The sequence below is a fragment of the Corvus brachyrhynchos genome, unplaced genomic scaffold (assembly GCF_000691975.1).
Source record: "Corvus brachyrhynchos isolate BGI_N302 unplaced genomic scaffold, ASM69197v1 scaffold202, whole genome shotgun sequence".
NCBI classification, from domain to species: Eukaryota; Metazoa; Chordata; class Aves; order Passeriformes; family Corvidae; genus Corvus; species Corvus brachyrhynchos.
Window position 1 is genome coordinate 2739547 of NW_008238132.1, and position 25775 is coordinate 2765321.

Here is a 25775-nt window from a genome sequence, read left to right on the forward strand (position 1 = left end):
GTGGTACACTTCATTTGCCTTGCAGGCTACTGCAAAAAGTGATCTTGATGTAATAATATAGAGCTAAACACAAAAAAATGCAAATTCATTTTTAGATGCATATATTTATGAAGCAAATACCGGATGTTTAACATCTTCCCCTTTGGCTTTATTTATAAGGCATTCATTCTCTCTCCACAGGTGAATGAAAACCATGAGACTCACACAACTTGTTTACAAGTATGTCCTGTTTTTATCTATGATTACTTCACAGCACTCCCGTGCTTCTCTGATGTGCTGGGCTGTAGTCACAGCCCTGATATAAGCAACATATTACTTTCCCAACCAAAGAAAATGTAATTTCAGCAAGCTTGTCAACAGTAGGGCCCAGCAGGCAGGCAAAATGCAGAATCCAAAAGAGGATCAGGTTTCCTGGTATTTCTTTGCTAGCAGAGAAGATTGGAAGAAATTAAGCAAGTCTGATCTGTGCAATTTATCTTCCGAAGTTTATGGTGAGAGGGTGAGAGGGAGGTTATTCACTCAACAAAAAAGTAGTGCCAGTAATAAAACTGTGTGGAAGTGATGTGCTTCATAGCACAGTACACATGGTGCAGCTCCTCGACCTGAAAGTCAGCCTTAGGCTTTTTGTACAAAACTGATTTTAAATTCTAATAATTCTAATAAACCATAATCCTGTAAAGAATGCTCTTATTTCCTCTCTCACCTGCCTCTTCTCCCTGTCTACTAGTTTCCTTCACTGGATGGGGTGATGTCGCCTGTGTTTCTGCTTCTTGCTGGGATCAAATTATCAATCTACCTGCCATCCACTTGAACACCAGACAGAAGCCACCACATATCAACTCATTATTGCATCCAGAAATAGAATTAATCTAGCTTTTTTTTTTTCCCCTCAGAAATAATTTGCCTTGTCAACATAAAAAACAGTAATTAGAGATCCCTTTACTTAGCAGAAACATAAACTTCATGTTCAGGAAATCTACAGTTACAGGCTTCATAAAAAAAACCTTCATGAGATGGTTCACTTGCTTCTCAAGTACTAAGAATTTCTTATTCAAGTTGTCTAAGGTCTCTTTTTACTGTGACCCTGTGTGTCTGAAATCTTCAAATCATCATTCATTTAGCGTCTTAAAGCTGTGTTACCATAAGAAGTATAAAAGAGTGTAATAGTCTCTGTTGAATCAGAAGGACAATTAATGTATTTTGCATTGAGACAATTAATGACATTATAAGCAGGAAAAAATAAGGCTGTCATACTCTCTCCTCTTCACTGCTTCTAAATTTGTTTAATGTAAACTGTTTAACATTAATTATGTCACTCTGGGGTTTTGGCAAAGCCTAAATATTATTAGAGATTTTTTTTTTCTTTTCCTACTATAAAGTCATATATGGGGTGAGTTTTTAGGGAAGAAGTTGTTCAAAAGGATGTTACTGGACCATCCAAATTCAAGAGACCTGATTTTTTCTTTCCTGGGTGCAAATGCCCAGCTGGGTGCACTTGGGGAATTTGGAGGTCCCTCCATCCCACTCTCATGCAGGTTGCAGCCGCTGTTGCTGTTTGCAGGTTCAGGCAGCACCAGTGCTGAGAGTGTAGCCCACAGACACACACACACAGGAGCAGTATGACCAGGCACACAGACAAGCACTGCCCTTAGCAACATCCATGTTGCTCCACTACCAAATCTACTACCAAAACTCACACAAGTACCCTGCTCCACAACATCCCAGATCCTGACCTCCAGCAGCAAACCTTCCAGATGACTCCTTGGACTGGTAATCACGTGCCTCTGTCCCCTCAGCAGGTCACCTCTTATGGTGAGTTGCCATGTCTTCCTCGATGTCTTGAAAAGTTTAGAGGTAAGTGAACCAAGTTATTTGTTTGTAAGTACACCAGCCTCCTCTTTACCTTCGAGAGTGGTAAACCTATTTCACTAGTGTAAGCCCTCAGGTGGGGAAGGATCCTTACTCTTAGAATCATCAGAGCCAGTCTTCCCCTACTCTAGAGATTTCTCTTACCTTGGTAATGGGGTTGGACACTGCTTGCTTCTCTGTTGCAGATAAGAGCTTGGGCACTTCAAGCTACTGAGTCTCAGAGCTAATCCTATCTCCTTTTCACCTTTGCAAATGCTGCTCAGCCTGCTCACTTCTTCCCATAACCCCTCCACCTGGCAGCATAGCTCCTCCAGGACAGTTAACCTCCCACAGGACCTCTGTGCGCTCCTTTCCTGTCTTCCTTTCCTGTATCCACCATCTGAGGCTCAGTCTGCATGAAAGCCTCTGTCCTGGTAGGGTCAGCTGCTCCACATCTGCTGAAGACACTGCTCCATGACATGTTCCAGCTGTGTCTGACTGAGACTATTACAGTGGCACCATTTCCACAGAGGCCCCCTTCTGCACACCCTTCTGCAAAAACTGCACAGCTCTTACACAGGCCCCTCCTGAACACTGACTGAAGATGCACTGACCTTCCCTAATAAAGGGCCAGCTGTAACAGAGCCTCCGGTCTCCCTGGGTCAATCATCTTGAATAGAAGCTCCTAGAGGTTGCTTGTAATTCCCCTTACCTTGTCCTTGCCTGACAGCAGTGGGCGCCCTCGAGTTTGTCAGAAGGTTCCCAGGTGTTTTCCAAGGATCTTGGAGCTTGTCTCTAGAAGCAGAATCCAGGTACTCAACTACAGCATCTGTCAGCTGCCTCTGTTAGCTTCATTCTCAGATATTCACCCAACAATCACAGACACAAGTATTAGGATGGTCTCTAACTCTACCTGATATGCATGCATGGACCCTGAGCCCCTTTCCTAGCCACTGGTCCATACCCTGAGTCTGTCCTGGTGCAGGTCTCCTGCTACTTGCCACCTAGTCAAGCTTAAAAGGTGATAGCAAATGACACATGCACACACATGGACCAAGGGTGGTATTTATGTGGGAAAAATTAATGTACACAGGTCTTTTCATTGACTTCTCACACCCATACATATATATGTGTATATATATGTACATACATCCTTGCCTCTCCAGTTCCTGACACTGAAGTCCTTTCACTTCAGCCCTTTATGCCTCTCCTCTCCATTTTCCTGTGCTTTTTTCTTACCAGTCTACTCTGATCCTTGCCTTTCTCCACTCTTGGCCTGTCCTCTGAACACCCTAAAAAATTACTATAAATTATCCCTCTTTAGTATCTGGTAATAGTAAAGTTAGTCTTGGTTTTTCCTTCTTATCAGTTACAAGTTCTGATGGACCCTCTTCAATGCTCTCTCTGAGCACTTAATGAACAGATGGCCAAAGGATTCCCATCTTTATTGTTGTCTTCATGTTATTTCTTTTATACCGAAGAGTCCTTAAGCAGGTGATTCAGTAAGTGAGATTTTCTCTGACTCCACATACCTTTGCAGTTTTATGTACCTCTGTGTTCTAGAGGAGGCCTGGGCCATCTAGGATGGACAAGACAATGGTGCTGATTTGAGGAATGCTGCTGACTGTGGGCATGGAAATTTTCCTTAATGTGGCCAAACTCTAAGCAGTTCAGCTGTGTGCAGCAGAGGTTAGACAGGAAGTCTTCTGCCTGTTCCATGAGGGCTGTGCTCTCTGAGCTGCTGCAGATGTTGCATCTTCTTGGCACCCAAAACATGATCTCTCTGTGCGTGGGTTGGTCTCACCTGAAACCCCATGTCTCATGCAGCAGCTATGAGCAGGGACACTGTCTCTGTGATTTCACTGCTCCCTCTTTTGGAGTCTAGCAAGAAAGAAATATTGTGGCAGGAGAGAAGAAATCAAGTAAAGGCAGAGGAAGAGAAAAAGGTGTGAGGAGAGAAGGGGTTAGGTAGCCAAAGCAGGGTCCAGGAATAGAGGAGCATGATCCAGAAACAGAGCCCACTGAAAGGAGACAATCAAACACAGAGATAAAACAAACTAGGGCTTGCAGGCAACATGGAGAGAAAAAGACCGTGACAGTGATGGGAGAGAGATGGGAGGCAAGGCTGTGGCAGAAATAATGGACAGGAGTAGAAGAAAGGGTGAAGTTGAATTACAAGTTGAGGAAGAAACAGAAAAATTTAGAATCGTAACAAGGTAAATTAGGAATTTGAGCAGCAAGGGACTAGAAAGGAGACTAAGAGAATAAGGTCAGGAAAGACTAAAAGCACTAGGATTAATTCCCCACTTTAGTCAGGACTTATATCCCTTATTTTCAGTCTCAACCATACTATCTAGGAAACAGCTGTATAATTCAGCACACTGGTGAAATCTGTATCTCTTTTTATTCTCCTGGTTAGTTGACATGCAATATGACAACCTTGCAGTTATTAATCAACATGAGTCATATGCAAAACTTTCTTAATAATCTTTCAGTTTAACAAAAGAAATATGTCATAAGTCCTAGCTAGAAACTTTTCTTTTGTATATATTTCTTTCTTTCTTGTTTTTAAGTACATGTCTGACAGATCTGGGCTTACTTGCAATAGTTATCTTTTTGTTTGTTTAGTTTGGTTTTCTCTCTTACAATTTCTTCCCCTGATGCCTTACTGACCTTTTGAATTCTCTCCATCTCAGCAGCTTTGTTTCAGGAAGACAATCCTCCCAGACAAATCCCCCTCCCCCTTTCTCCTTCTAACCAAGTACTGGGTAAATAGATCCATATTATCAGCAGCAATGCACTGCTATTCAGTCACTTTTACCAGGAGCTACCTATTAAGTATAATTTTTTCTCAAGACTTTCCAAGGTGCCACAAATAAATACTTGAAGTAAATGTCAAGCTGACATCTAACTTTCCAGAAGGAATGAGGGAAGATTTCAAGGACATTGCAAGGACTATTACCTAATTATATTTCATATGCCATACTACATAATGGCTGAGTTCTGTAAGTGCATTGGTATTTATCAAGAAGGGGGTATAAATTCAGGTATAACTATTCTTACACATTTTCCTTTCACAATTTTTTTTCTTCCTGTAATCTTAAGCCTGGTTTACATAAGGGTTGTTTTGAAATGCAACTGTATTTGTAAATGGCATCATTATTTTTATTTTTAGACAACCAAATTGATGCAGAAAATAAAGTCCTGAAAAACTTACATAACAGAAAATGTATGCATAGAGGTAACATAGTCCTCTGCCTCTCTAGTATTTTAGCTGTATTTTATGGGATTAGGGCTATGGCCAGAAATACTTTATTGTTTCATTATAGGTTAGATGGTAAATTCTTTAGAATAAATATATCTTTTGTGGCGTCTCAGTGAAAGGCAGAGTCCTGAAGACACATCCTGAAGTGTCATTTCATTTCTTAAGGGGAAATAAAAGGCAAGAGCTGTTAACAGAAAAGCCCATCCTTTTCACATTGCTAACGGTATCAAATTCATAGGCTCTACTGAAAAAATCATATTCAAACCTGGAGTTTTTCCTGTATTACTCAAGGTAGATTCTCGTTTTGTAAAGTGAGAACTGTCCATTCTTATTTTCAAAATATACCCTCCCTTTGCGTAATCTAAGATTTAGTCCGCTGCACTGTCTCAAATAGAGTATAGAGATTCTATCACTAGTCAATTGAGAGAGATAACTAACTCTAATAAAGTTAGATTAATCCTACTTATTTTAGGAAGGAGTAAAGATTCTTCTCTCTTTCCATTTACAAAAGAGAGCACCTAAATAATTTGCTCTGATTAGGCAACTGACTTTGAGATGGCTAAAGTTAGATGAGATGAATTCTAACTTTAAACCTCCTACATCTGTTGATTCAACCAAATCTCTTGCTAAGTTACAAGCTAAGGACTAAATTAAATTAAAATACTGTTTAAGCTACCATTACATTACATAGTACAACTTGACTTTTCAGCCATATCCTCTCACAGAAAAACTTTAATTTTCTATTAAATTCTGCTCTGTCATTATCTTCTTTGTATAATGAGGAGAAGGATACAGAGACAATGTGATCTGAAACGTTATTACATTTCCCATTCTGTGACATTTCACGTTAACACCATTACACAACACAAAACAGATTTTTGTTTTCTAGACTTTTTCAAAACACTACACAGATTTAGACCTTAGAATTTTATAGTAGCAAATACTGGGTTTATCTTTGGGATTTGGACATTTTTTATTTTCTAGAAGATTGCAATGTGTTAATAAAACCCTTTACCATGATTTTATTTAAGTCTAATATCTCAAACACTGTACAAAGCATTTTAAGACACAATTAGAATACTATTAATAATAGTAATAAAGTCCCTTCTTAGCTAATCATTTGTTTTCACAGAAATTCATCCCTTTGTTGCTGCTAGATATTTACATTTAAATGTCAGGTTATGTTTTTGCATAGTTTTTGCACTGTTTTCACATTAATATATTTTTGCAAACACATTCCTCTAAGATATGTAAAACTACCAAAAATCACAGTCCTCTTTTAGTTATAAGTTGTTCCCTGTCAAAATGGAAGGAAGTTGATAGTTCATCCTGCACCCAGTTTCACTCCAATATTTAATCAATGACTTAGTTGATGGAGGACAGCCCAAAGCTGAGAGAATCTAGAATGATATTGAAGGTCAGGATTCAAGATTTAAGAATTACCTTGATAAATGGGAGAAACAGTGGGAAAAAGCTGAATAAGGGCAAATACAAACCCAAGATCGACATAACATTTTTCTGGAAAAAGGATTTGGGAATTACCTTTGATCACAAGCTGAAGATAGGATAAGTGCCTGATAGGAGGTGAGGAGCTAAAAGCTTTGTCAATAAAGTAAAGGTAGAAGGAGAACTTGACAGGCGGACATCAAGTTCCAAACAAAAAGACAAATACAGAAAGTGTACTACAAAGAGAAGCAGGAAGAGGTGACCAAGAAGGAACAAAGATATCATACTGAATCTGATGATTGCTTTGGATGGCAACAAGAAGGGTTTCTACAGGTACAGCAGCAGCAAAAGAAAGACTGGAGAATACGTGGGCTGCTGAAGCAGACAGAGGACCTTGTGATAAACCATGTGGAAACACCCTAGGTACTCCATACCTTCTCCACTCTGGTCTTTACCAGTAAAATTTGTTCTCCTCAATCCCAGGTCCCTCTGACTAGTGGGAAAATCTGGAGCAAGAAGGACTTGCCTTGACTGGAGAAGGGTTATTTAAGGGAACATTTAAAAATACTGAACATACACAATTCCATAGTCTCCACTGAGATGTACCCACAAGTGCCTAAGGGACCTGGCTGCTGTTACTGCAGGACCATCTCTAATCACCTTTTAAATATCTTTTGCATAAATACCTGATCGGTGGGAAGAAGGAAGTCAGAGACAGATTCTTCTTAGTGACAGAACAAGAAGAAAAAACAGAAGTATGGGATATTCAGCTTAGACTTAAGGAAACACTTCTTTACTGTAAGGATGGCCAAGCACCAAAACAGGGTTCCCAGAGAGGTTGTGGTCTCCCCATCCTCAAAGATATTCAAAAAGCAACTGGATGTGGTCCTGAGCAATCTGCTCTAAGTCACCCCATCAACTTCAACCACCCTGTGATTCTGTAACTAAATAAATTCAAATGCTGCATTACAAATTGAGTGGGTTGTGTTACATTTCACCTCACACTATACACTGCCCTTCTCCCTGTGAGAGAAAAAATTCTGCACTTTTTCACAGGTATGTCAGGTTTTTGCTTATTAATATTCATTTTGTATTATTTAGTCAGCTGCTTGATTTTATTGTTACCTAATTTGGGGGAAAGCTTACATGCTGACTTAATCTGTTACTTTAGTTTTAGTCCTGAAACTTTTCTACATTTTTGCTTTCTAATTGATTGAAAAAATTAAGACACCATGGCAAATCAATGAAAAAATTATAACACGGCCCTTTCTTATAAATGCAATTTTTTTGTCTCAATTTTTAAAATTTTAATTTAGTCTAGAGTCCTTAATTATCTATGGCAAAGATATGTTATACTGCCTCTGTGCAAGTACAGAAGCAGGGTATTTACCAAAGTAGGTGGATCTATGTTATTGTAAAGGCTATGTTATTGTAAAAAAGGCAGAACTAGGAACATTAGACTAAAGGAAATCCAGGCTAAATATTGCATAAACATTCTCAAGTGTTTGATTTTCTAGAACTTACTGACCTAAATAATTGCATAGTAGCTCATTAACTTGTGTAGTTTCAGACAATACTGGATATTGTCAAAAATATCAAAATATCAAAAATATGGTTTGGGGAGAAGTTTGTCTAGATGGCATCACAAGTGGTGCTGTATTTACCCACTGCTTTTCTTATTCCACATTGTTCCCCTTTCCCCGGCCCCTAGCCCTGGCCACTCCCTCCGGTTCTCCCTATTGGTTCCAGTACCCCAACTCCACCCATGTACCGCCTCTGCACCCGGAGAAAACCCCCTGCGCCAGGACCCTGTGGCTCTGTCTGGGAAGAGGCTGGTCGGCGTGTAACAGTAAGGGTTCCTTAGAGGTCCACATGGAGAGACCCTTCTCGCCTCCTTTACTGTCAGCGTGCTGCGGGGCCGACAGCTGGCGGGAGCAAGTACGCGGGGCCGTCCGGAAGGAGTGCGGGAGAGCGGAACTGCCGCTCTGTCCTAAGCAGCCTCGCAGCGCTTTCCGAGAGGGCTGCGGCGTGCTAAACCAAACCAAACAACGCAACAGTCATGAGATTCTTTTCTGTCTGTTAACCACTACTGGAAATTTTTTCAATTTATAGTTGAAAAACTATACCTGTAGTGCCACAATGGTAAAATATACTTGAGTTTGTCATACTTTATTTGTCAAAAGATAGATCCTGTGTTAGGAAGTAATTTCATCCCAGTACTTTAAAACTTCTCCAGTCCATGGAAATATAAATACTTCACATTACACTTCTGTTGTTTCAGAGGACATCATGTTATGTCAGGATCAAAAGCATCTGCAACTTTAAAGGGTTTTATGTAATCTGTGAATTATTGCTTTCCTTCCTGTGTATTAGAATGAGCTACTTGTCTGTATTCTCAACGAGAGGTATAAGTACCGGTTCAATTTTAAGTAGTTGAAAAGATTTATAGATTTCAGTAAGATAAATAATACCTGAAAGTTTCCTTCTAAATGGTACTACAGGTTAATGCTAGTGATAGAACCTTTTAAAATTGTTTTACATCAGTGCTATCTTACTTAAAAAAACAAAACAAAACAAAAAAACCCAACAACATAATTTTAGGAATATTTGGTAGTTCCAGAAAAGATATACTTTGGCTTTATATATTCAGAGGAAAATGAGTTCATAAATTCATGCTGGTTTACATCCTGCAGGTACAGCTCTCTACATTAAAATGTCTCTGTGACTCTCCATGCACAGGCATCTTCTGCATGTGCTCATTTGGTTCAGATGTTAGCTGCACTGTTATATTTCATTTGACTTGTCAGAACTTTGACACTTAATCAGGAAACACTATTGTTTTCAGATGTTGCTCAAAGGATATGATGACATTATCCTGAAGGTTCTTTTCATTTATGAGTGGGCATCCTATACCTAAATATCAGTAATTACAATTTGAAAAGTGCTTTTGGTCAATATGGCCTCATCGATCCTCTTTTTCTTTATTTAGAATAACAAATGGCCATGAAAACACTGTTATTGTTACCTCCTATAGCTTTTACAGGACGGAATGTTGGGTTTTTTAAAATGACGGAAAAAAAAATCCTGAACAGTTACTTCATACCACATTCTCCCTTAACAGGACAAGCTGATCACAAACATTGATAATGTTAGAGAAGTTTAGCCCTAAGACACAGAATACTGATCCCCTTATAAAAGATTTTAAAACAGTACCAATGCAACATCTTCAACGCTTAGCCAAGTCTTTTGGTGATTTCTCTTTGAGTCTAAAATACTGCGGTGGTGAGTAATTGGAAGTACATCAGGACAAAGGCTTCTCTAATAACAAAGAGCACATCATTGTGCATGGCTCAAACACCATGGAACACTGTGTCAGTATGTTCTTACATCCTCTCCTCTCACCTAGGACGACCCTCGTGGTTTGTTTCCATATGGCGCAGATAATGACTGTGGTCAATTAAAGAAAGTTACACAATAGTGTTGCTATTTTACTTTTTTTTCAGTCTTAACAGAGCATTGTTGATCTCAATCAGGTCAGACACCCTGTCAGAGCCCAGTCTTGACACATCAATGACGACACATATCAGAACAGTCAAAAGCTTACAACACGTAATAAAAACTGAATTGAAGTCATGTATGCTATGCTCTTGTGGCCTGAGTGGGATTGTAGGCAACCAGTGATTTGTAGGCTCCATTACTTCCCAAATGTTCAGTTCATCTAGCCCTTGGCAGGGTGTCAAGGACAAAGAATAATCAGTCTTCAGATACTGCTTTTGAAATGCTATGCCCTATGCTTCCTTCAGGTGCCTCATTCTTTCCATGTTGTCAAGATCCATTGATGAAAGCTGACTACTTCCGAAGGCCTCTGACAAGTGAAGCATCCTCAATACATGGAGAAAATTATATTGTGCAGTCGGTACTCACAGAATATACCCCAAGTGATGGATGAGTTACTGCTTGGCAACATGATGGTGAACTTCTCTTCTAGACTCGAGGCAGACCCTTAGAACAACTAAAGAGATCTTGGACCCAGGAGGAAAATGATCACCCTGGGAAGAGACTTGAGGATTTTTTTAACTGATTTCAGAGTTCTCATAAATCTGGCTGCTGTCTTATGGATGGCAAAAAATATCCTATTCTTATAGCAAAACCATGCATTTAAAATAGGGAAGACATACTGCAGAAGCATGAAAATGATGTGAAAATCGATTGTACTAATGCAGGGCAGTGCTCAAAGAGCAATAGCTATTAAGAAGGCATTTCTATTTTAATACATTTTTTAATCCTTTTTATATAAATAGTCGATGCAGTGTAATAAAACATTACCAACATATAGGGATTTAAGATGTTTCTCTTTATTCCCTTCTTTCTTCATTTTTTATTCATAGCAATAGCTACCCTATTCTTTGAAGGCAATTTGAGTAAAAAATCCAATGATATTGCTCTTAATGCATAAACTTGAATACCAATTCAGAGGCAGCTAAAGTTTCTTGAGTAGGAAGGTTTAAATTTCATACCCTATATTTTGTTTGTTTTCTAACAAAATTTGGTTTTGTTTTTGAACACTTCTAAGCTTCTAGAGTTTTTTAGAGAGTGTGGTTTTGGTATTAAGTTTGACACATTTTCCAACTTCTCTTTTTTTCCAAAAAAAACCCCAAAACCACCGCCAAAACCAAAAACAACAACAAAAACAACAGCAACAAAAAACCCCATAAACATCAGCAACAACAAAAACCCAAACAAACAAAACACCAACAAAAAAAAAAACACAAAAAACCCGAAACCAACAACCAAATAAAACTCCTATCTGGTGAGTTTCTCTCCTGACAATTATATGGTATGATCAGTATAGTGTTCAGAAGTAAAACATAAACAGAGATATGTTCAGATATGAGCAAGGACATAGGTGCAGCTGGTGGGCTTTAGGGAGCCTAAATGATTCTATGAGTCTAAAATCATGTTCTGAAAACCTTTCTTTTTGAAAATTGGGTGCTGTTTTGTCAGGAATTAACATTGTAAGGCCAGAGGTGAAAGGATGCAGAAGGTAGCACTGGTCTGCTGCACAAAGGTAAAAGCATTCACCTGGAATGGAGTAGAAAAGAAGTGCATGTTGTTTCCTGCTCTTTTTAGTATGTCCATTTTAAAATGAATATTATAGGATCACAGAATCATGAAATGGATTGGTTGGGAAGGCACTCTGAAAATCATCTAGTCCAATGCCCTGACATGGTCAGGGACAACTTCCACTAAGCTGTGTTGCTCTAAGACCCAGTCTGACCTTGAACTCTGCCAGGAATGGGGCATCCACAGCTTCTGTGGACAACTTCTTGTAGTGTTTCACCACCCTCACAGAGGGGAACTCATGAGAGTGGAGTAGAGGGGCAGAATCACAGACCTTGACGCTCTGGCCATGGTTCTTTTGATGCGTCCCAGTATATGGTTGACTTTTGGGGCTGCAAGTGCACACTGATGGGTCTTGTTGAGCTTCTTTTCTACCGACATCTGCAAGTCCTCTTCAGAGTTGCCCTCAATCCATTCTTCATTTAACCTTCATTAAGGGGTTGCCCTGATCCTTATGCAGGAGCATTCACTTGGCCTTGTTGGATTTCATGAGGTTCACACAGGCCCTCCTCTCAAGCCCCCCCAGGTCCCTCTGGATGGCATCCCTTTCCTCCAGCATGTTGACTGCACCACACAGCTCAGTGTTGTCAGCAAACTTGCTGAGGGTGCACTCAATTCCTCTGTCCATGCCACCAACTAAACAGTCCTGATCCCAATACTGACCCCTGAGGAATGCCAGTCATCACTGCTCTCTACTTCATATACTTCACGTAATTCCTATGCTCCACATACTTTGTATACACATCCTAAAACTGCTGTGCACAGTTGCCTGGGGAGGAAATGGGTTTTGGAACTTTTATCACACAAAGAAGGGAAGATTCCTCTTCCTCCTTCACCACTTTCTCTCCATACATGTATTTTATGCGTGTGCAGGGAGCACAAAAAAGGCTGTGGGAAGCCCTAGAGAAAGCAAAGACATGTATCTTAGTATCCTTTAAACTAGGTAAAGTAGCATCCAAGAAACAAACTGTTTTCTCCCAAGCACCTGATCAGTAAATAAACATATGTGAGCTGTTGTTGTTTTAATGTGGTTGTGCACTATATGTTTGCAAATGCAGGACTAAACCATATGTCAACATTTGCCTTTATGTACTCCTGGAGGCTACCTACGCAGGAATCAGTCAAGTAACTTCAAAACGGCTATAAATACGTGCACCTCCCATTACATTTCACACAGTTACATGCACAGTGGTTGCCTGGTGCATTGGGGTTAATTTACATATCTTACCTTTTGCAAGCAGAACATAATTTGGTACACTGTTTAAAGTTTATTATTCCAGTATCATTTGATGTTCTAATTTACTTTGTGTGCCAGCATTGAATTTACTACTAATCTTTTAAAGACTTGAGTAAGGATCATAGTAGCCTCATTTTGTAAAGACTTCTGTAGTGAACTTGGGTGCTAGCTTAGTTCAACGGGAAGTTAGAGTTGCAGTTCATTACAGAACAGTGAGCTCCAGCTCTATTGAATTACTGCCAGGGAATATTTACAGGCTACAGTCATAGACTTTACCCTTCAATCAATGATGGTCTAAGGGAACATTTCCCGAAGTTTGTTAATGCATTCTGCTAGCCTGACAAGTGGGTATAAAGTAATTCTGCCAACTTCAGTACCTTTCTGAGTGCTGCTTTGAGGCCAACAAAACATCCAAGTATTTTTTCTGAATAAACAACTCATCAAAACATATGAGAACAGAAGGTTTCAAACATAGCAAAGCAATTGGCATAGTCTTTTTAAAGTTAATTAGATGCACAATGGTACTTTATTCAAGCCCCCTAGACCAAGGGCCATCTGCATAACAATATTATATCTCTTATAGCCTCTTTATAACACTATTGAGATGTATATTAATGACTCTCCCTGCACTGTGTCTGCGAACTGGAAAGGGTGCATTTCAATAGATATGAATAACATGATGAAAAATTTTGCAGTCAATAGACTATGCTTTTACATTCTGTTCTATATATGTTTAGCTGTTCTCCACCTTTTTATTCTAACTTCCTTTTATCATTTTGGATGTCACAATTTTTGGTTCTACTGAGGAACTGTACTTAAAAATAAGGGACCAGAACTCCAATGAAGTAGCACCATTGTAGGAAAGAACAAAAATGCGTATTTCCCTAGTCTTTATTCTGTTACATGCCATGGCTTTTTTCTGAGACATAAAGTGTCTTGGACTTCAGGGAGTAAGTGCATCCTATATTTTTCTCTATATCTTGCAAGTAAATATGAAAAATAAATACTATATGCCTATTTATTTCTTTTACTGGTGCTGGCTGGTGGGTGTAGTTTCAGCTCTCTGGGTGTCAGGGGAGAAAGTGTAAGTGGCAGAAAGCTTCTGCTTATGTCTGCCAGCAGTAAATTACTGTCAGCTTGCTCTCCAGTTGCTACAGTAACTGGGCCAAAGACATATAATAAGACCCTGTTCTTTCCTTTAGCTGCCTATGGTGTTGTACAGCTGTGGTGTGATTTCATTATGGGTTGTCTGCATGAGAGAAATTCCGTCTCACATTGCCAGGGCGAGCTTTAGGCAGAGGCGGGCCATGGTGAAGGGACAAAATGCACCATGACAGAGTCAAGTGCCTCTGTGTATTGTTAAAGACATTTGAGAGTAAGATGGCTGGGAAAGTTGGGTGAAGTTTAGTATAAATGTCATACCAGCATTTGCTCAAAGCCATGCAGTAGATTGAATATGTCATTATTTGTACCATTATTGCAGCAAACAATTTGCTCGAGTGGGAAATGTAGTAATGTACACTTGGGAGGTTTCTTTCTGTCTGGAGTAAGGCACCCTGACATTATAAGGTAAGCCGTTGCATTATTTGCCCCAATTTAATTTTGATTTAGTTCCAGAAACAATTACTGCTATAACTTCAAAAGACAAATCCAATAATCAAATAATATATCATATAGAAGAATTTTGGCTTTTAAAAAGGGTGCAATAAATCTTTCTAGATAACTGAAATAAGCTGCACAGATGGTTAAGTATATTTTAAAAAATGATGGTTTTGACTAGTATTTATTTAACTAGAGTAATTTAGAGATCCTTGGCACTGAAGAAAACCAAACACACAAAGCTGTAATAGCAAAGGTCTAAGATACTAGAAGAAATCATTATTGCTCAGACAGATTAAAAAATCACAGGTAGTTTTCTACATTCATATCCAGAATTCGTTTATCAAAATTAAATTATTTTTCTTCTTAATTAAATATATTAAAAAACTGTTCTTTAGTGTAAATTGTCTTCACATACTTGGCATAACAGCTCTAGTACCATAAGAAGTACTGATGTGCAATAGGAATATTTCTGGTATGCATGAGAACACAGATCTCTATATTGCCCCAAGTCTGCACTGTGCTGTCTGAGCTAGCCTATGACTCCTGCTCTGGAATTGTACTGTCCTCACTGCTGATATTTAGACAAGTAAAATCTCAAATTTTGTGTAGTCTGTGGCAAGCTTAAGTTTCTTTAGGGCCTGAAATGGGGAATTCTGCTTATATAAGTTATCTATTAACCTGCCCGTTAAGAACACAGGGAACTGGTAGGATGTAATTAGTCCACTTAGGACTCGTGCCATGATTTACATTCAGCAATATAGATCAATAACAGTGAAAGATATGTAGAAAGCAGACTTAACTTGTTCTAATCCTTCTTTCTAGAGAAATCTTTACATTTTCTCTAAAATAAAATATGTAAGTATTATGTGGGCACAATGCTGTACCATAGCCATCACACAATTAGGCGAGAAACACACTTTCTTGAATGTATCTCTGGAGATGAAAGGATTTGTAGTACTAATCAAATGCAAATTTTGTAGTTCCTGTGGTGGACTTTGAAAAAGTGTAGATGATTCTCCATCCAAATTTGGATGTCAAAGGACTGTAGATGGGAGATAGATGTTTCTCTACTTCTATTGACTGTTACTGTTAGGCACAAAAGGAGAGACCAGCTCTGTAGGGAGTTGTATCATTACAGGAATATACAGAGATGTTCAGGGCTACAAGGAAGCGGGTGTAATCATTCTCTGCACTACCTATAAGGTATTCTAAAGCAAATATTTTCTTACCTTCACCAAGGTGTGCATATACATCAAATTAGCTGACTCCCAACCTAAAATCTTAAATTTGTAAATACTTTTCAGAGACATTTAAAAATATCAACCTAAGGAAAGAATGTAGAACCAGAAATCAGTTCTGAATATAAGGTGAACAACAAAGCTTAAGCTTTTCATTTGAATGTGAAATTTATTTTCAATATGAGAAGGAGAAAATGTCCTTACCAATCCAAATAAAAATAAGAGGAAGAGGTTTATACATGTCATCTCTACTTCAGTCATATTTTGGTAACAAAATTGATTTGACATTCACATGGCAAAATGGTATAAAAAATGAGTATGAGAAAACATTCTCTGTAAGACACACTAGAACAATTAATAATATGTTCTGTATAAGACAAATGTTACTTTGCACTGGATTTCGTGGAAGGAAACTCTCATTCTTTATAATCGTAGTTCAGAACTGGTCAGGAGAAGGAAAAAAATTGTTTCATCTACTGCCTGGAAACTGTAAAAATAAGCTTATTCATATACAGATGAATGGCAGCAAACTCCTTGTTTTCTTGGATCCTTGTGGACCGTGAAGCCTGTGATCCCTTGTTACTTTGTTAAGATGGTCTTGAGTGACTGGAGTTCCTGCTCCTCCCAAGAGTTATCTGTATATTAGGAGGTTTGAGACTCATGAAATCAGTCCTTAATTGTTTCAATGAATTGCAGCGGTTGGAAAAGCACATTTTTCCCCCAATTTCTATTAAATGGCGCTAGTTCATTAGTACCCAACAGGAATAACAACCAGTCATTTCTCAGCTCTACTGGGGATTTCATATCTCATAAAAAATGTATTCTGTTAAAAAAAAACCCAATAAAACAAAACAACAAAAAAGCTTAGTCTTTGTTGCTAGTTCAATTTTTATATCTCTTCTCAAGTACATTCACCTTCACTGTCCCATTCTCTATTCAGATTTAGCCAGGATGAATATCAATCACAACCTTCATTTCTTGCTTATCATTTTACCTCAGTGTGTATGTCCTGCTTCACTGCTATCCTACTGTAAACCACATGTCTGTATATTTTATTTGTTCATGTCAATGGACTGAGGGAAAAAATCACAGGAGAGAATAAAGTGACAACTCCATTTCCACATCTGAGGATTCTCAAAAGCACCTACTTGTCTAAGTCACAGGTAATTAAGGGACCAAATCCCACTGCCCTTCACTGTGATTCTAAGTATTCTCAGTACAAAAGGGTCAGATTTACAAAGGTATTTAAGGGCTTTAAGTTTCATGTAGATGTTTGGTTGGATTTTCTGAAAGTGTCTTGCTAGTCCACTCATTGAAATTAATGTCTCTAAAATCAATAAAAGTTAAGTAAACTGACATTTCTAAGGAGAGAAAAATATAGGCTGGTATCTGCATATTTAAGTACCTCACCTTTCTGAGACACATTTGAAGACCTTGATAAGATGCCAGGTCATATACATGCTTTTGAAAATGTTAACTTAGTTCACTAGTTCAGATCCGTTTCAGGATATCCTTGAGCAGCTGCTGTTTTGACTATGTAGTGGCCTTAGCAAAGTGTTATCATGGCCTCAGAGAATATTAGCAAAAGTTTTCTTATTTAATCTGCATCTTAGGAAATTCCAGACCACTCTGTGAGTGGGGAGTGTCCAATGGTTGTTAATAGCACTTATTTCTCAGAGGAAGAGGTCTTTTTGAAAACTGCTGAGCCTTAAACTTAGATCACTGCTTCATCTCTACACTTCCTGTCTTCACCATGCCCGGTATGATCAACTTTACACCCATTGCTGTTTCCTCAAGACTGCTTTCTTTTAGTATGCTCCAGGAACAATAAAATATTCTGTCATTTTCTTTTCGTCCAGATGCCTTAGGTAATCATTAAGCCAAGGAACAGGGGTTGCACCATGCAACATATAGGATATGGGTGTTAATTTCTTTAGTGAGAGAGAATAGCAAAGATGCTGCACTGTGAAAGCATAGACAGAACTATGTTAAAATCTAGCTGCAAATTAAACATAAAGGCCTTTTCAGAGTCTTAACTTTCCTTCTAAATTGTTCACCTGCTCTTTAGACCTGTATATTCACGCATTGATATACAGATGAGCAGAGGAATTGCTGACCACCTCTCAGAAACAAACATTTTCATCACAAACAGAGCTTCCTCATCCACTGATTTCTGTTGGTCAGCATTCACAGAGTGTGCATTTATAAAACCCTATGACAGACTCATAAACCTCCAGGATGATAAGGTAGTTAATTTTGTGCAGTAAAGGATTGCTCTCTCTCCACATGGGGGAACAATACTTCATTTCACAAGTGTGGAGGAGACATCTGTGATTCAAATACACTTCTTTTTGTTTAGGGCTTGAATTGAAAGAAGATGGGGAGAGGAACTTAGTATTTTTCTTCTGTTCTTCATGTTTAATGGGAAACACTTCCCTTTAAAAGGAGTCAGTGATGTACTGCAAGGCAAGAGACTGCCAGGTATACTATCATATAGTGAGACACAAGGATCTCTAATCCCCTGTCCTTTTCCTTTTTTGTTTCTCTGGAATTTGGGTTTCATTTTGTATGCAATAAACAGCAAAAGTGGGGCTTTATGGTTACTAGATTCCAGCCTATTTGTATTTTTAATTTTCCAGTATGTATTGATATGATCCATTGAGATCTTAGATCATCAGAAAAAATTCACAATTGCTGGTAATTGTTGCCTGTTAAAGATGATGAATTTTCCAAAGTAATGGACTAAGTTCTTGTATTGTCTTACTGTGGGGTAAGAATAATGAGTTTATCAAGAAGCCCTCTGTTATTGCCACAGCTCCTACAGTACCTATTCAAAATGAAATGGGTAAAATCAAAATTAAACTCGAATCTCTCTTTAAATATCTGTGACAACCCTATTATGCACCACCAAAGTCATCTTGCTCCATCTGTTCCACCTTTTTCTTGCATTTCTTCTGCAGCATGCTACACTTCTTTTGTCCTTTAGTGTCATTTTTTCTGACTCAGAATGGAGCTATGGAAGCTAGACAGAACTACCACAATTATTTGCACCCTGAATTTTAGATTGACTTAATAATGCAGAATATTCTTCATGGTCCTCTTTTTTTTTTTTTTTACTAAGTTGGCAAAGAGAAAAAGTTCAGAAATAATTTTTTCCCCTCACTGCTTTCATGTCTGAATCATGTCATATACTTAATACACTGCCTTATGTTTATGTCCCCTGGGTGTCTGTGTCAGCAGTGGACATGAGCAAACTGTGATCCTAGAGGGACTAAGAGGTAAAGCTAGTAAAATTTACAGTCTGGTAACAGTGACAGTATAGAGATGGTGGTATGTTCTACCTGTCTGGGGCAGCAAATAATTTCTAAAATTTGCATGTAGAGTATAGATAATGAAGAGCATAAAAAATTAGGAGGTTCTTAAAGAGAAACATCCTACAAGAGAAAAGGTCTTGGAGTGTGTAAAGATTTATTACAAAGCAACACAGAATCTGTAAAAGAGAATGGAATTGCAAAATTCTAGTCAGGAAAATATTATTTTTATCATTTTAAACTGAAACATAGTCTCTAAATCATCCCTACTCTTTTGATCACAGTAATGAAAACTTTGACTCAAAATTCTCTTCTCAGGTGCTTCAAAGTGTGTCTATTCTTTTTCACTTAAGTCAGCTGACTCCCTGATGTACACCAGAGTAACTGAAGTCAATATTTCCACACTTTCTTCCAATGTTCTTTCCCCATTTTTTTAATCTAGTTTTATTGCTGAATCTGCTAGTTGGTTACTGTTATTTTTACTGAGGTTGTATGTCCTATTTACTACTCATGAAATCAAATGGCTCTGTCACTTCTGACTCAACAGGAATATCATCTACTATCATTTCTTCATGCTGAACTGCTTAGGAAAACATAATTTTAAAGTGGCAGAGTTTTACAAGTGTTAATTTTGGGTTTTTTCTGGCATATTCCCTGCTTAGAGTTTTCTAACCATTTTTTCTCAGCAGCAATAAATGACTTTAAAAAAGAAGGAAACTTTGTCCCTTCCACAAGCTGTTTTCAGTGAATTGCTATTCTTTCTTGACCTGTTTGTGAAATCTTCATTTATCAGAATTTGTGCTCCTTTGTATATCGTTATTATTCATTTGTGAGAATACATTATGTTTAAAGTATACACTACGTGGGGCTTAATTTTCTGATAATTTCATAGAGTAGAACCAAACATTTCATCATTAACATTCAGCACCAGAGCTCTGGAAAGATAGGCAGCAAAGAAAACAGAAACATGAAGATAGTAGATGAAAAGAGTTGTGAAGGGTGGCAGGTCATGATTCATCAGCTATCATGTATCAAATTCCTTTTTTGGTGCATCTTAACTAAAGCATGCTGGAAAAATGCAATGTCATGTAACCATCTATAATTATGTCTGAAAAGGTTTGATCATTTTTCAGCAAAATACTGTAATGACCTTTCATATATGTGCACACATATTCTGAGGAACGGAATGAGAAAAGAAAAAATTCTAAAGACAAATGAGAGTACCAGCAACTGAGAATAACTTCTTAGCTCATTTAAGATAGCAAAACTCAATTGTCTATTGCCCCGTACCCATTGAGAGAAGGAATCGCAAATATGAATTAAGGATTAGATGTAGTATCAAGATAGCTGGAAACACTGAATAAAAAGCAGAACAAAATCAGAAAAGGAAGATTCATTTGGGAAAAGACCAGAAAGCTGGGGTAAGACAAAGTCATGTAGTTTCTTGATTTTTAATAGCTTTTTCTACAGCAGGGAATAACATAGCCCCACAGTGTTAGAGAATAACAGCAAAATATAACATTTAAATAGCTGGCATTCTAGGTCTATAAAAGGAAAACGTCCTACAGTGAAATATCCAACTTGATTAACAGGTGAAAGCTGTCCATTCAATATTTAAATCATAATAATGTGTCCTGTTCAGAGATGCCACATTGGCTGTTAAGAACTGAACACCCAGTTTGGGGATGAGCATGGTCCAGTAGCACTGGAGGCCTCCACAGACCTTTGCAGCCAGGCTGAGTGCAAAGTTCTCAGGCAGTTCATCAAAAAACTTGGTGTTCTCTCACCAATCAGCTTCATATCTTAGCTTTCAGGGAGCAGCAATGGCCTCCAGGAAAAGGAGCTGAGATCAGGGAGGACAAGAAGACAGGCAGGAGCGGTGACCTGACCATTAGGAGTGGCAGGTCAGGATCAGGGCTTGAGATGGTGATCAACAGTCAGAAACAGCTCAGTGGTCACACAGCACCAGGTCCAGATAGAGTAGGCACAAACCCAAGTGTGGATGTGGCTACAATACTGCTGCAATTTAGCCCAGGTGGGAGCTGGTGGTGTGGCTCCCATGGAAAAGGTGGTGTAGGACCTTGTTTTTAGCTTCTTCACAGCAGCTCTTACCATCAATGAAGTTGACCTTAGACTCTATCAGCTGAACTCCTCAACTCAGCCATCTCCTAGAAGGGTGATACACTCCAGGCCCTGAGAATGCTCATAAGGCAGTGCTCAGGAGCACCGTTGACTAATTTATGCAGTCCTTCAGGAAATTACTTATCCTTTCACAGAGGTTATGAATCAAAGTTATCAGTGCATGGGGTTTGTGTATCCCACCCTGTCCACACCAGTCCACAAACCAGGTCCGAGAGAAGACAGAAAAACTAGAAACAAAGCTGATACTAGAGGGAAGCAACCAGAGCTGCTGCATGGCCTCAGGAAGTGGCAGCACCACATTAAACTGCACTAGGTACAAGTTTATTTGCAAGTGGAAATCAGCAGTTCTAGATGGTAAATTTAACAGCTGTGTCCATTGCACACAGTCACCTAGGGCGGCTGCACAAGGCAGCAAAATTTCAATGGCATATCATGTTAAAATCTAGGCATGCTCCAGCCACCTCACAGTGCCATGAACTAAACATGAATGCTCCTGGCATGAGACATTGTGGTTCCTTTAGCTTGAATCTTCAACTTTTGCCTGCTGCATGCAGATCTTTGGAGAATTTATCTATTTACTGGGTCCTTGCTACTTAAATATATGAGGAACAAAACCCTTTACTCTTAGTAAAGAAATAATCTTACTAGTTGGCATCAGCATAGTTTTTCACATTGGCTGGTAGATATTTAAGCTTTCTATACAATCTTTCCAGACATGCAAATTTTGTGCCTTGTGAAATATTCACAAATAAAATTTAAAAAACCCTAAACAAACCACCAAACCAAAAAAAAAAAAAACAAAAAAACCCCAAAAAAACGAACAAAAAAACCCCCCAAAAATAAACAAACAAACAAAAAAAACCCACCAGAAGACCAAAAGACCTCACAATTTTGTAAAAGGAAATAAGTTATCGTTTCTATTTTTATAGAAATTTTTTAGATTCTTACAGATTTTGGGATGGCTTAAAAAAAATATGAAATGTCAGCTTCCTAAGTTTCTTCTGCTCATGAGACAAGAATGGGTCTTATTATTAAGATTCATAGGTCTGGTCATTTTGGTCAAATGTCCAGGAGAAAAGTGAAAGTGCAGAACATTGTCAAGATAAAAGACTGTCCCTGAGGTCAGAAAATACTGTGGGTTTATTTGTTTTTTTCCTTTTCTTCTCTCTCATTCTCTACTTGAGCTACATTACAAAAACATGCAATGCTCCAGAGACAGAACTGTGTGAGTGGGTTTAGGTATCCATTCCTTTTGTTTGTTTGCTCATTTCTTCCCTCTGAGCAGGGACTCACTGGGGCTGCTGCAATGTTTGTGTGCACATTTTGAACTAGTACTTGCCTGTTAAAAATACATTCAACAAGGTGAAACCTGTTGAGAAAAGCATATGGAGAGAGACAATCATGAAGTCTAAGGTGATTCACTCATTATCACATCCCAAGATCATTTTAGTATTTTCTTTTTCTTGCTCACATCAAAATTCTGTATTTAAACACTTTGAACCTCTGACTCAGACTGAGGATCAGAAATTCTTACATGTAGTCCTTACTGACCTTCGGGTTCTCATGTTTTCACCCCAGCTGAAACCAGGACAAAGGTCAAGGGGACTGAGGGGAAGAAAAGGTTACTCTATATCAAATTTTATTAAGAAAACTAAAACAAAGAACTGGAGTTTTTCTCAGAGCTTTCAGAGCTGTATTTCATAAAAGCACACAGTAATAAAAAACTGAAAAAGAGAGAAAATATTAGCTCTCTAAACTTCATTTTGCATACTATTTGCTTTTTTCATTTTTCTTAATAAAAAAACAAGATTTATTTTCTCTTATTGAAGGAGTGGGGGAGGGCATTGTGGTTGTCTCTCCACCTTTTAACTGATGAGCTAATATTCAACCAAATTCAAAAGGGGGATTTAAGTCTCAGAGGTAGTTATTAAGTTCCTACAGTTTATCGCAGAAAGCCAGGAAGAGGAGTCCAAGGCAAAGGTCCTAAAATGGTGTACTACTTATCAGACATGAAAAACTTCATGTCTGATAAGTGAAAAGGAAGTCAACAATGTCACAGTTGCTGGTAAAATTTCAAGTGGAGGACACGTGTTACAGATAAATAGAATGGTTTGGATTGGAAGACACCTTAAAAATCACCAAGTTCCAAATCCCCTTGCATGGGCAAGGATGCCACACATTAGATCAGGTTGCTCAAAGTCCCATCCAACCTGGCCTTAAATGCTTCCAGGCATGGGGCATCCAAAACCTCTCTGGGCAACCTGTGCCAGTGTTTCACCACTGTCACAGGAAAGAATTTCTTCCTGATAGCTAATATTAATCTACCCTGTTTTATTTTAAAGCTATTCCCCCTTGTCCCATCATTACATGTCCTTGTCTAAAGTCCTTCTCCAGCTCTCTTGTAGCCCCCTTTTAGGTACTGGAAGGGTGCTATAAGGTCTACTTAAGAGAGCCTTCTTTTCCCCAGGTTGAAAAACCCGAACCTTCTCATCTTGTGTTCATAGGAGAGATGCTCGAGGCCTCTGATCATCTTTGTGGCTTCCTCTGGTTCTGCTCTGACAGGTCCATGTCTTTTTTGTGTTGGAGGCCCCAGAGCTGGATGCAGCACTCCAGGTGGGATCTCACCAGAGAAGAGTAGAGGACCAGAATCCCCTCCCTCACCCTGCTGGCCATGCTGCTTCGGATGCAGCCCAGGACATGGTTGGACTTTCAGTCTGCAAGTGCACATTGCTGGGCCATGTCGAACTTCTTGTCCACCAAAGGTACAAGGTACCAGCAAACTCAGGAAGCACAGAGAAACTGAACCCCTACTTATATGGCTCACTGTCTCATGCATGGGATTGTCACTGTCTCATGTGTGGGGACCTGGTTGTCACACTGCCCTCCTGGGTGCCTTGCCATGTGTCTGGGCACAGCAATATTGCACAAATATGAGCACTATAAAAGCATAATCCAGGAAATAGACATTTTGGCAGCACTAAGAAAGCTGAAATTCAGTGCCCTATTAGCCATCTGTGTTATAGGAGGACTCTCACTGTGAAATACCTGGACATCCCAGCTAAGGGCGTAACAAAAAGGGGTTAAAAACACTTTATGGCAAATTATGACACTCCTCATTTTAACAAAACCTTTATTTTGAATGACAGTCTTTCCAGGGCATTAGCAATTCTTTTTTTGTTTGGATTTTCAAAACTGAATTACTGCGACATTGTCAGCTTTTCCAATTTTAATACAGCTTTTTAAATTTTTGTTGAAACAGCAATTAAACACAAGCAATTGCACAACAAAATTAACTCAGTTGTAACTTAAAATAAAAAAGTAAGTGTTTAACTCTTGTCGCCTGGAGAAAAGTTTGAAAATGGTACCTGAATTGAAATTTTTCTTTAAAGTATATACAGATAGTCAGACAGGAAATAGAATAATTAAAATTGCATGAAATTATTATATAGATGCACAGTAATACCTGATTAAAATATACTGATATCCATTAAAATCACATTATATCAATGCAGTATCATTATATTCCGGGGCCTGCCTGATGATTTAGTATTGACAATATTTTTATCAATACAAACAACAATTCCTTGCTAAAATGCTGTTCCAAAACTGCATCTGGTTTATATTGACCTCTCTTTATTGATTTACATCTAACAAGGACTCAGCCCAGTATTTTAAAATGTTTGCTTCTAATTTAAGGCACTTTTAGTAATATAAATTGATTACTCATAACTGTACAACCAATTGACTCATTCTGTACTTTATATTAATCCACTATTTGTCGGCTGCCAATGAAGTTCATAAAGATCCTGCTCATAGTCCATTAATATTGACTCTCAGATTTAATGAGTTCATTAGAATAACCATTACTGTATTATTAAAATGCAGAAGGAAATGTAAGCCTGTTTCATGCAAATAAAGACTGATATAATTAATCAAATGATACTTTTATTATTAGCATTATCATCACCATCCAGCATTTAATAGCCCTGTTTTATGTTTCCGGATAACTTTGTATGAGGCACTGTACAAAACCAGTGAGTATATAAGTAAGGTATAAGTAAGTAACAGGACACTAATTAGACAGGAACATTTAAGAATATACTGATACGTTGCAGATTAGTTAAGAAGATATTTGTGTCAGTCCAGTAAAACCTAATTAATATATTTGATTTTAATTTTTTCTTTTAATTTAAGGCTTATTTTGTAAGTAAGATCACTTTAATCTTGTTTTGTGATAATAGCTGAAGAAAAAAAAGGGTGTCTAAAGCTTTAATCTGCATTCTTAGAATCAATTTTACATTCATCCTTTAGTCACACACCCTTTTGTAATCTTTCCTTTTAGTTCTGCATGCTCATTTCTCCAATAGCACTGTGCAGCAGTTCCTCTTTCTACCATAACTCAGCATAGATCCTAGAGATACACGGGAACAGGGTTTTGTTGAGTGGGTAGAAAATAGACTTTCTTCCAGAGCACTCTGTTATTTATTCTATGGGTTTTGATCAAATAGAAAAGTGTACACTTTTCTCAGTTCTTTTTTTTAAAAAAAGAGAAATGTTCAAGTAGA